Raw genomic sequence first — 9,307 nt, forward strand, 5'->3', positions numbered from 1 at the left:
AAGGGGACCTGAGCAGTACAACTCTGGAGGTCAGCCCTGTGGGACAGAGAGCAGGGCAGAGAAATGCACATAATGAATCATGGAAGGAGGTAGGTGGTAGAGAACAACAGCAGGCTATGCTAGTTGGAAAAATCAAACTAATATATTTAATCCATTAGGAAAAATATTATATACTGCATAGTTGTCATATATAGTCAAAATACTTGTTTTGTGGTCTACTTCAGATTCATTACAGAGTAAACACATTTTGAGTAAAAATCTGGGGCATAAGCCTTGATTTTTGTTTGTTTGTTTATATGCTGCCTCACTCCAACAATGTTTATGACAATTTACAAAGATATGTAGACATATGATCTAAAGACAATTTACAAAGCATTTAACATGGTGAGATGAAATCACAGTAATACTAGAAGAAAATGTGGGTAGAAATGTTGAACTCATTGAAGTAAATTCACAAAATAGATGCCGTATTGTGGGCCATGAATTTTGTTTTAAGATTTCTTGAGTCAGTTCTAAAAATATTTCTCTCATATCGTATTTATTGAGCCCTATGATGTTTTTCAGGAGCTAGGAATACTGCAGTGAGCAAGAAAACAAGGTCACACAGAATGTATATTTTCATAGAAGATACAAAAGTAAAAAGGAAAACAAACATATTAGATGATTTCAGATTGAGATAAATGCTATGAAGAAAATATACTGGGGTAATGAGACAGAGTGACTGGGGCGACTTTAGGTAGTATAATGAGAGAAAAAAGTCACTATGGGGAAGAGTATTTATACTGAAACTTCACCAATAAGAAAATAGTCATGGTAAAGGTATATGGGAGTAGTGAATGGGCTATGAAAAGATCTATAAGTACCCCTGTTCCTGAAGGCAAATACCTTCCAAGGTTGCAAACAATAAATACTTTTGGAATATTCAGAGTTCAAAACTTCCTATTTATGCTAGACAGAATATTCTATTTTACTGATTGTTGCATATGCTTCTTCTTTTTAATAATAATTCCAAATGCTTTGATCTTTTTTCCCCACTCTGATTAGTTCAATAAAACTTTACTTAGCAATTACCATGTGACCATCTTACCAAATATATACAGTATAGTAGTTTGTTACAGCTGCCATAAGAGATTATCACAGACTGGATGGCTTAAACAACAGAATTCAGTTCTGGAGGCTGGACGTCCAAGAGGTTGATTTCTGGTGAGGCCTTTCTTCCTGGTTTGCAAGTCACTGCCTTCTCATTATGTCCTCACCTGGCCTTTTCTCTGTGAGTGCTTGAATGAAGCGAGAGCTCTCTGGTGTCTCCTCATGTTTTTTGGTAAAGAAATCAGTCTTATTGGATTAGGGCTCCACCCTTTTGACCTCATTTAACTTTAATTGCCTCATTAAAGGGCATACCTCCATCTTGAAGAACTAAAAATAGACTTACCATTTGATCCAGCAACCCCACTATTGGGTATACACCCAAAGGAGCATAAGTTGTTCTACCAAAAAGACATTTGCATTTGTATGTTTATTACTACACTATCCACAATAGTAAAAACATGGAACAAACCTATGTGCCCTTCAGGGGTGAACTAAAGAAAATGTGGTACAAATACAACATGGAATACTATGCAGGCATAAAAAAAAGAGAAAAATCATGTTTTTTGCAGCAACATGGATGTAGCTGGAGGTCATCATTCTGAGTGAATTAGTGCAGAAACAGAAAACCACATATTCTCACTTATAAATGGGAACTAAACCCTTGGCACACACACAGGGATAAGGAGGGGAACAACAGACACTGGAACTCTTAAAGAAGGGAAAGAGGGAAGCGTGAGGGTAAGAGTTGAAAAACTACCCACTGGGTGCCATGCTCATCACTTGGGTGATGGGCTCAATAGTAGCCCAACCTTACCATCATACAATATGCCATGTGACAAACCTGCATATATACCCCTTGGATCTAAAATAAAATAATAATTTAAAAAAAAAGAAAGCAGATTAGTGGTTGCCTGGGGTTGGGCAGTGACTTGGGGGTTTCGGCTAAGAGGTGTGGAGTTTCTTTTTGTGGGGTTGAAGATGTTCAAAATTGATTGTGATGATGGCTGCACAACTTTGTGAATATAGTAAAAACCATTGAAATATGTACTTTAAATAGGTGAATTGTATGGTTATGTAAATTATATCTCAATAAGGATGCTACCAAAACAACAAAAATAAATGAAGAAAGGTAAATAACTAAGAATGTTTAAAAAGGCCCTATTTTTAAACAGTCACACTGGGGGTTAGGGGTTCAAAATGTGAATTTTGGGGAGTGCAATTCAGTCCACAATAATCACAAAGAACTTGTATGTAAGGATTTAAAATGGTTTAAGAGAAAACATTTTTAAAAATCAGGTTCCAGGTGACTTGACACAAATCAAATATTCTATAGGAAAGATTAATGAAGATTTGAGTTGATTTAAGGAGACTTTAACACAGAAAATGCAGCATTATCTGAAAGTCTTCAAATGTCCTATTTTAAAGATTCTGAATCTCAAGATTTGATTCTGTTGACCAAATAAAATTGTTTTCTTCATTAGGTTTCCATTTTTTATTATGATGGAACAAATGCATTGGAAAGTCACAAAGTAAGCCTACAAATGATCCATCTACATGATAAAATGTTCAACTCATTTATAAAATAATGCAAATTAAAAGAAAAAGAAGAAACTCTTTCTCTTCTATTCTATGAACAAGCAACCAAGCCATTTGACCACCCAAGAGTCTATATTCTTACCTTAGGACATTTCCACCTCCATACCAAGTTGGCAACCAGGTGTGCTGTTTGAATCTCTGCCAATGGGAGAATTTTACCCCATCATGTTTTTGTGGGCTGGCCCTCACAAGGAGCCCTGATGGTAAGTTAGCAGTCTAGTTTTGGCTTGCAACACCATATTGAACTGACTTATCAGTGAACCAAAACTGGGTTTCTTTCCTCCTCTGGTAACTGATAACAGGGAGTCTCCAATAAGGCCATAAATGTGAACAGAAGATGAGGAGGAATACGTGTAACATAAATGGATGACATGAGGTCTCGGTCATGGAATTTGCCTGTTCCAATCTTAATGTACCTTTGTTTCTGTGTCTCATTCAAATTTATGACTTGTAGGTTTGACAATGACTATCTCATGATGAGCGTATCTGATTGCATTGAACATCAGATGTTCCATGGTCATGTTCTTGGTCTCCACTGGGGCCCAATGGCAGCTTTTTGAATAGTTAATAGTTCTCTGCTGCAGATAGCATGGCCTTGCTAATTGAAGAGCTCTGTAATCCACTGGACCTGCCATGGGATGGATCTGAGTCAGAACTCCATTTATTATTTGTCCCCCATAATTTTCCCCTCTGAGGACTGGTGGACCACAGTGGAATTTGAAGACCCAAGGGTCTGGAATCAGTTCAGTTCCAGTGGCAGAAATCCTAGAAAGGTTTAGATGTTTCCTTTTTTTTTTCCAGTGCATGGTTGCCCTAGTAAATGACAATAGTTTTCTTTGGGATAGGTTAGGAGGAATATTTACATATAAATTTTTGGCAGTGTAACAGAGTCTTTCCTCAGGGATATCTGGTTTCCCTTTCATCCAGTATGTGGATTGACTCTAATTAGGATAGTGTTAGGGACTGTGACTCACTCACTTTGCTTTTAGAGATCAAGAAGGATTTTAGTAGAATGTCCATTTATACCAGTCCCAGGGCAATCATGATCATTTAATCACTGACAAAAATTTCTGCAGGTCAAACCATTCAGGTTATTACTCTGGCCTGGTTGCACATTGCAGTAATTATCTACACCTTGTCACTGGCAATTAAGTATTCCACTTGACCTCTACTATTCCAGGATTCCAGCAGCCTCGTGAGAAGCAGGGAACTCTTTTCATTCCTGACACGCAGTATATCAAGCATTCTGTGCTTCTTTCACCTATGCGTTTCTCAGGGCCTTAGTGAAGAGACAGTTCTCTAGATTCTCCAGAAGAAGTGGATAAGGGAGAATAAACAGATCACATGTAATATATTTAGCTTCAACCCCTCCCTAGCCTTTTGGATTTTTCCAAAGGGGGTCAACACATTTTCATTAAAGGATCAGTTTAAAAAAAAAAAAAAGGAGTTGTCGGTAATATGTCCTCTGTCATAGCTACCCAGTTATGTTGTTTGGGTATGAAAGTAGCCATAGGCAATATGTAAAATAACCAACATGGCTGTGTTGCAATAAAACTTTACTTATAAAATAGTTTGCTGGTTGGACTTGATCCATGAACCATATTTTGTTAGCCTATGTTCTATAGTATACTAAGGAAGTTCTGACATTAGGTTTTTGTCAATCATTTAAGTCAACTGATAAAGTCACTACCATCCCCCTTGAATTACCAGTCTGTAATTAAGATACCTACTTCAATAAATTAAATCAGATCAAATATCACATTCTTTCACTCTGATCTATCTTCCTTAGAATACACACAAACACAAACGCATACACACACACATGCACATACATGTGCACACATGTATATTCCCCAGAAATAATTGGCTAAATCTTAAAACTCTCTTGTGTGTGGTATATCTTCCTGATCACATTTGGTACTTGTGATCTACTTAGATCTGAGTCTAGAAACAATGAACAGTAGTAGATGTGGGTCATAGGGAGGATCACCAATTCTTTTCAAAGCCACAGCTTGATGAGAAGTCATTACAAGTTCTTTAGGCAAGGGGAAGTTAAATTCAGATAGTGGAATAAGGGCTGCTTCTGCGAGGAAGGAAGGCTCAGAAGAATTTGTTTTGTGAGTTCAACTTTTTCAACTCCATTGAAAACTATTCAAATGCCACCATCACAATTTTTAGGGTCTCTTCACCTAGCTAAATGTGAGCCAAATTTGGCTTTCTCAGTTCAGAACCCTAAGGGGAAGAGGATAATTAACAAGACAAAGTTCACACATGCTTCATTACCTAGCTTCTCACATTATCATTCCATCCAAACCTTACCCTGACACTCAGCACCTTCTAACTTTAGTGATTATATCAATATAACATTCAATAGTAGACAATAATTTAATCATATTTTTAAAATTATGTCTTTGATACATTTATGTGTGTGTATGTATATGTATAACTTGAAAGCGTGAAGCATAATTTCAACATTACATTATTTCCTCATTTGAGAGAAAAATAGAACAGGAAAAACTAGATTTAAAAATTGTACTGATAGATTAGACTTTTCTAAATTAAGTTTTTGTCACTCTTGTTTTTTAGATATTGAGATTTCTAGTAGACATTAACTGTATCATTCTTAGTTATTTGAGTTGAGACATTAACTGTATCATTCTTAGTTATTTGAGTTGAGACTCTGTGTTACTTTTTTCCTCATTGATATATTTCTTGAACTGGATCTTCAGACAACTTTCATTCAGGAATTTTCATAGATTTGTAATTGTCCCTTGTAGTTTCTCCTGTTGTTGATTATGATATTGTTTTATGTGAAGACAGTTGTGATGGTGGGTTGCATAACAGTCCTTAATTAAAGGCCCTTCCTGTACTCATGCTCTTTGCCATGTGGCTTTGCAACTCTTTCCATGATTTTTCTGCCATGGCCAATAGAATGAGGTGGCAAGGAGGTTGTCCAGCTCCAGGATTAGGCCTTAAAAGACCTTGACTGTTTTTACTTGTCCTCTTCTGCATTCTGCTCATTGACAAGAGAAGAACTTTCCTTAGTTATATGCTGCCTGTCAGCAGGAGCCCAATAATAAACACACAAAGTAAATCTAGGCAGAAACCCCAACAAGTCACTAAGCCCAACTTGAAGGATAGACACCAGCTGAACCCAGCCTAGATCAGTAAACTTTCCACCAACACACAAATGTATTACCTAATAAAATTTTCATAATAGTTTGCCACTGAGATTTTTGTTTGTTTGTTTTGCAGCTTTGTTGCAGCAATAGCTGACTGATACAATGGTAAATACATAGAAATTTTATATCAACTCATGGTTCAATTCTTTTGTATTATTTTTATTATATATAAAATGATTTCATATAACTATATAAGTACAAATATTGTCAAACATTATCTGGCATATAACTTTTTAAAATTTAATTTCTTAAGGTTTTTTTTTAATAGTAAAAATCATGACTATAGTAGTTTACAATAATTTGTTCTTTGGATAAATTTCACCACCAAAATCCATTTAGTGCTGCAATATTTCAAATTAAAAGTGCATTCTTACTTTAAAAGGTTTTTTCTTTATTCAGTCTATCAGTTTCAGACCATTGACTTTTTTTATTTTTTATTTTTTTGAGTTGGAGTCTCTCTGTCGCTCAGATTGGAGCGCAGTGGCCGCTACCGGCCACTGCAGCCTCGACCTGCAGGGCTCCGGCGATCCTTCCGCCTCAGCCTTCCGAGTAGCTGGAATTACAGGTGCACGCTACCACGCCCGGCTAATTGGACTTTTTTTAAAAAACATATTGGGTCAATATAACTATTGGATTGTGTTGATAGATTTCTTATAGTTTATATTATGTAAATCAATATGAAGTGATAAAAGCATTGACTTTAGAGACCACTGGTAATTACATCTGTCATTTCAAATATTTCAAATATTGTTTTTTTAGTTGTAAAGGAGTCTGACTTATCCAGCTAGTAGAAAGGTGATTACTTCATACAGTAAAGACATCTTGAATGCAATGTAGTTGGTGGTGAGTAGTTTGTCTGATTTTACATGGAAGTTGTTTCATTAACATTGCACTAGAATCTAGGAATGTGAAATTGAGGTTTCTACAGAGTATAAACAAGTCTCATAGCTTGAAAGTCAAGTAAATTAATTTTAGTTCTTGACTTAAACTACTGCTGAGAAGTACTTCATTTCTTGATTCTTCCTTCTCTAAATAGATTAAGGGTTACATGAAAGTCAAGTTGTACTCATTTGTCCTTCCTCTAGAAAGATTTCACCTGACTGCTTATTTGTCAGTTTCTTCTGAACACATTGGTTTCTGAAATTTTTCTCTCTTTCCCTGCTGTCCTTTTCTGTCTCACTGCCCTTCTTGCCGTCTGTTGTTGCCATCCTCCCTTTATTTCTTCCTATCGTCACTCTTTTAACTGACCAAAACCCAAGAAGAAGAATCTTAAATACTTCTAATCATAAGAAAAGAAAACAAAGAAACAATGCTTCAGAATAAAACAATTTAAGAACTCTATGTCATGGATTATTATAAAATTAGGACAGGATTCTTCCTTGTACTTTCTTTGATTCAGTTCATGGTACCTGTGTTGTACTAAACACTCAGTTTATTTGGTGCTCAAGAAGTTCTTATTGGTCCATAAATTATGAGTTTTGGAGAGAAACTTTGACTTGTGGAAAAGGATCTCCATAAAAGTGAAGAGGAATGACCATATTGAATGGTTTTTATGGAAGATCTTTATGATCATGAACTTCCAGTTGGCTTTCCTAAAATGAAAAAAAAAAAAATCTCTTCAACAAGAGTGGCTCAGATTCATTGATCAATTTTGTTGTGCCAGACATTGGGCATATATACAAAAATTATTACTCACTCTCATTTAATCAATGAACCCAAGGAACAGAAAATTTAGGTATCTTGTTAGCCATGGAGTCAGGAAGTAATGAAGACTGGATTCAAACCTAGGTGTTCATGACTCTGAAGTCTGCATCTTTATATTCCCTCCTATAAAATTGAAAGTAGGAGAAAGATTGCATTCAGAACCAGAAGATTGCATTCAAAATTCATTCAATCTACAACAAGAGACACATACTTGAACCAACTTGAAATTTTTAGCAGAGACAGAGAAGAGCAAAAAAGTTAACCAGAAGAACTTGTGGTTCACAAGTCACATCCAGTATATTTGAAAAAAAAATTTTTAATCCTCAATTTTTTTTTTTGCATATAGCTTTAATGATTTTGACTTTAATGATTTTGACAGTGATAACAGAAATTTGGAAGGAATTTATTTGCATTGCCTTCCCTTCCACTGGATACGAATAAGTTGTATATCTCTGCCTCAAATTGGCTTAGACAAATAAATGTAGTGAGCCAGATATCCCAGGAATTGTACAACAGGAGAAGACTTCATATCCCAACCTTGTTTGAGCTCATCTTAGAAAAGAGAAAGTGTGGATGAGCAATGGTTTCTCCAACCTCCAAAGCTCAAACACATTAACTGAGCACTTAACATATGCAGGGTATTAGTTTCAGAAAAGAGGTTGATCCAGAAGGATAAGACCTCAGAACTTGCAATCTAATTTGGAAAGAAAGATAGTAACACAGTATAAAAGTTGTCAGAAGATGATACATGGTCATTTTGCAAAAGTGTTACAAAAAATATGTTCAATAATAATTGAGAAAATAGAGAAAGACTCCTTCAGTAAAAGTGGTAAGAAAAAGAAAGAATCATAAAAAAACAGAACAACTCAGCCTGGGACAAGTAAGGCAGGTTAATAGAGAAGAAAAAAAGATAATGTCTCTTGCTTTTGAAGACAGTATCTGCAACTAATGTATGTACTATGTGATAGCTAGATAGAATGAGATATATTAAGCCACCATTCTACAAAGGATGTATGTAATAATAATACTGTATATAACACTCATTTAACCTTTACTATGTGCCAGGCACTTTTATGAATCCTTGCTGCTCTAGGTATGATTCACAGACCAACACCTTCAGCATTATCTATAGCTTGTTAAAAATGCAGAATTTCAGTCCTCACCCCAGACTTACTGAAAGAGAATGTGCATTTTAACAAGATTCCCGAATGATTCATAATGCACATTAAAGTTTGAGAAGCACTGTATCAGAATGCTTTACTTGGCTAATCCTCACAACAGTAATATGAGAAGCTACTATTTTTATTTTCATTTTATAAATGAGAGAACTGAGGACTGGAGAGCATAAATAACTTGAGTTAATTAAATGCCTGCAGTTAGTTAGTGGCAGAGCAGGATTCAAACCCATGGACCCAGGGCACCTGGCCTTTCCGACTCCATTATTCAGTTCCCTTGATTAGCTCATTGGGCACAGAAACTCAAGAGCAATTGCCAGTTGGAAACAGCCAAATATCCTTCAATAGCAATTAAATTTCTTATTTTAATTCAGGATTATGGGAAAATTTCAGGATCTCTACTCAGAACAGAGGTAGTTAGAGTCTGAAATGAGAACTAAATTCTAGCAATTATTCAGGGTATTTTATTTTATTTTATTTTTTTTCAGTTGGAGTCTCACTCTGTCACCCAGACTGGAGTGCAGTGGCCGCTCCCGGCCACCGCAGCCTTGACCTGCTGGG

Source organism: Carlito syrichta, unplaced genomic scaffold (genome assembly GCF_000164805.1).
Source record: "Carlito syrichta isolate Samal-C Ts95f unplaced genomic scaffold, Tarsius_syrichta-2.0.1 Scaffold309022, whole genome shotgun sequence".
Classification (NCBI taxonomy): domain Eukaryota; kingdom Metazoa; phylum Chordata; class Mammalia; order Primates; family Tarsiidae; genus Carlito; species Carlito syrichta.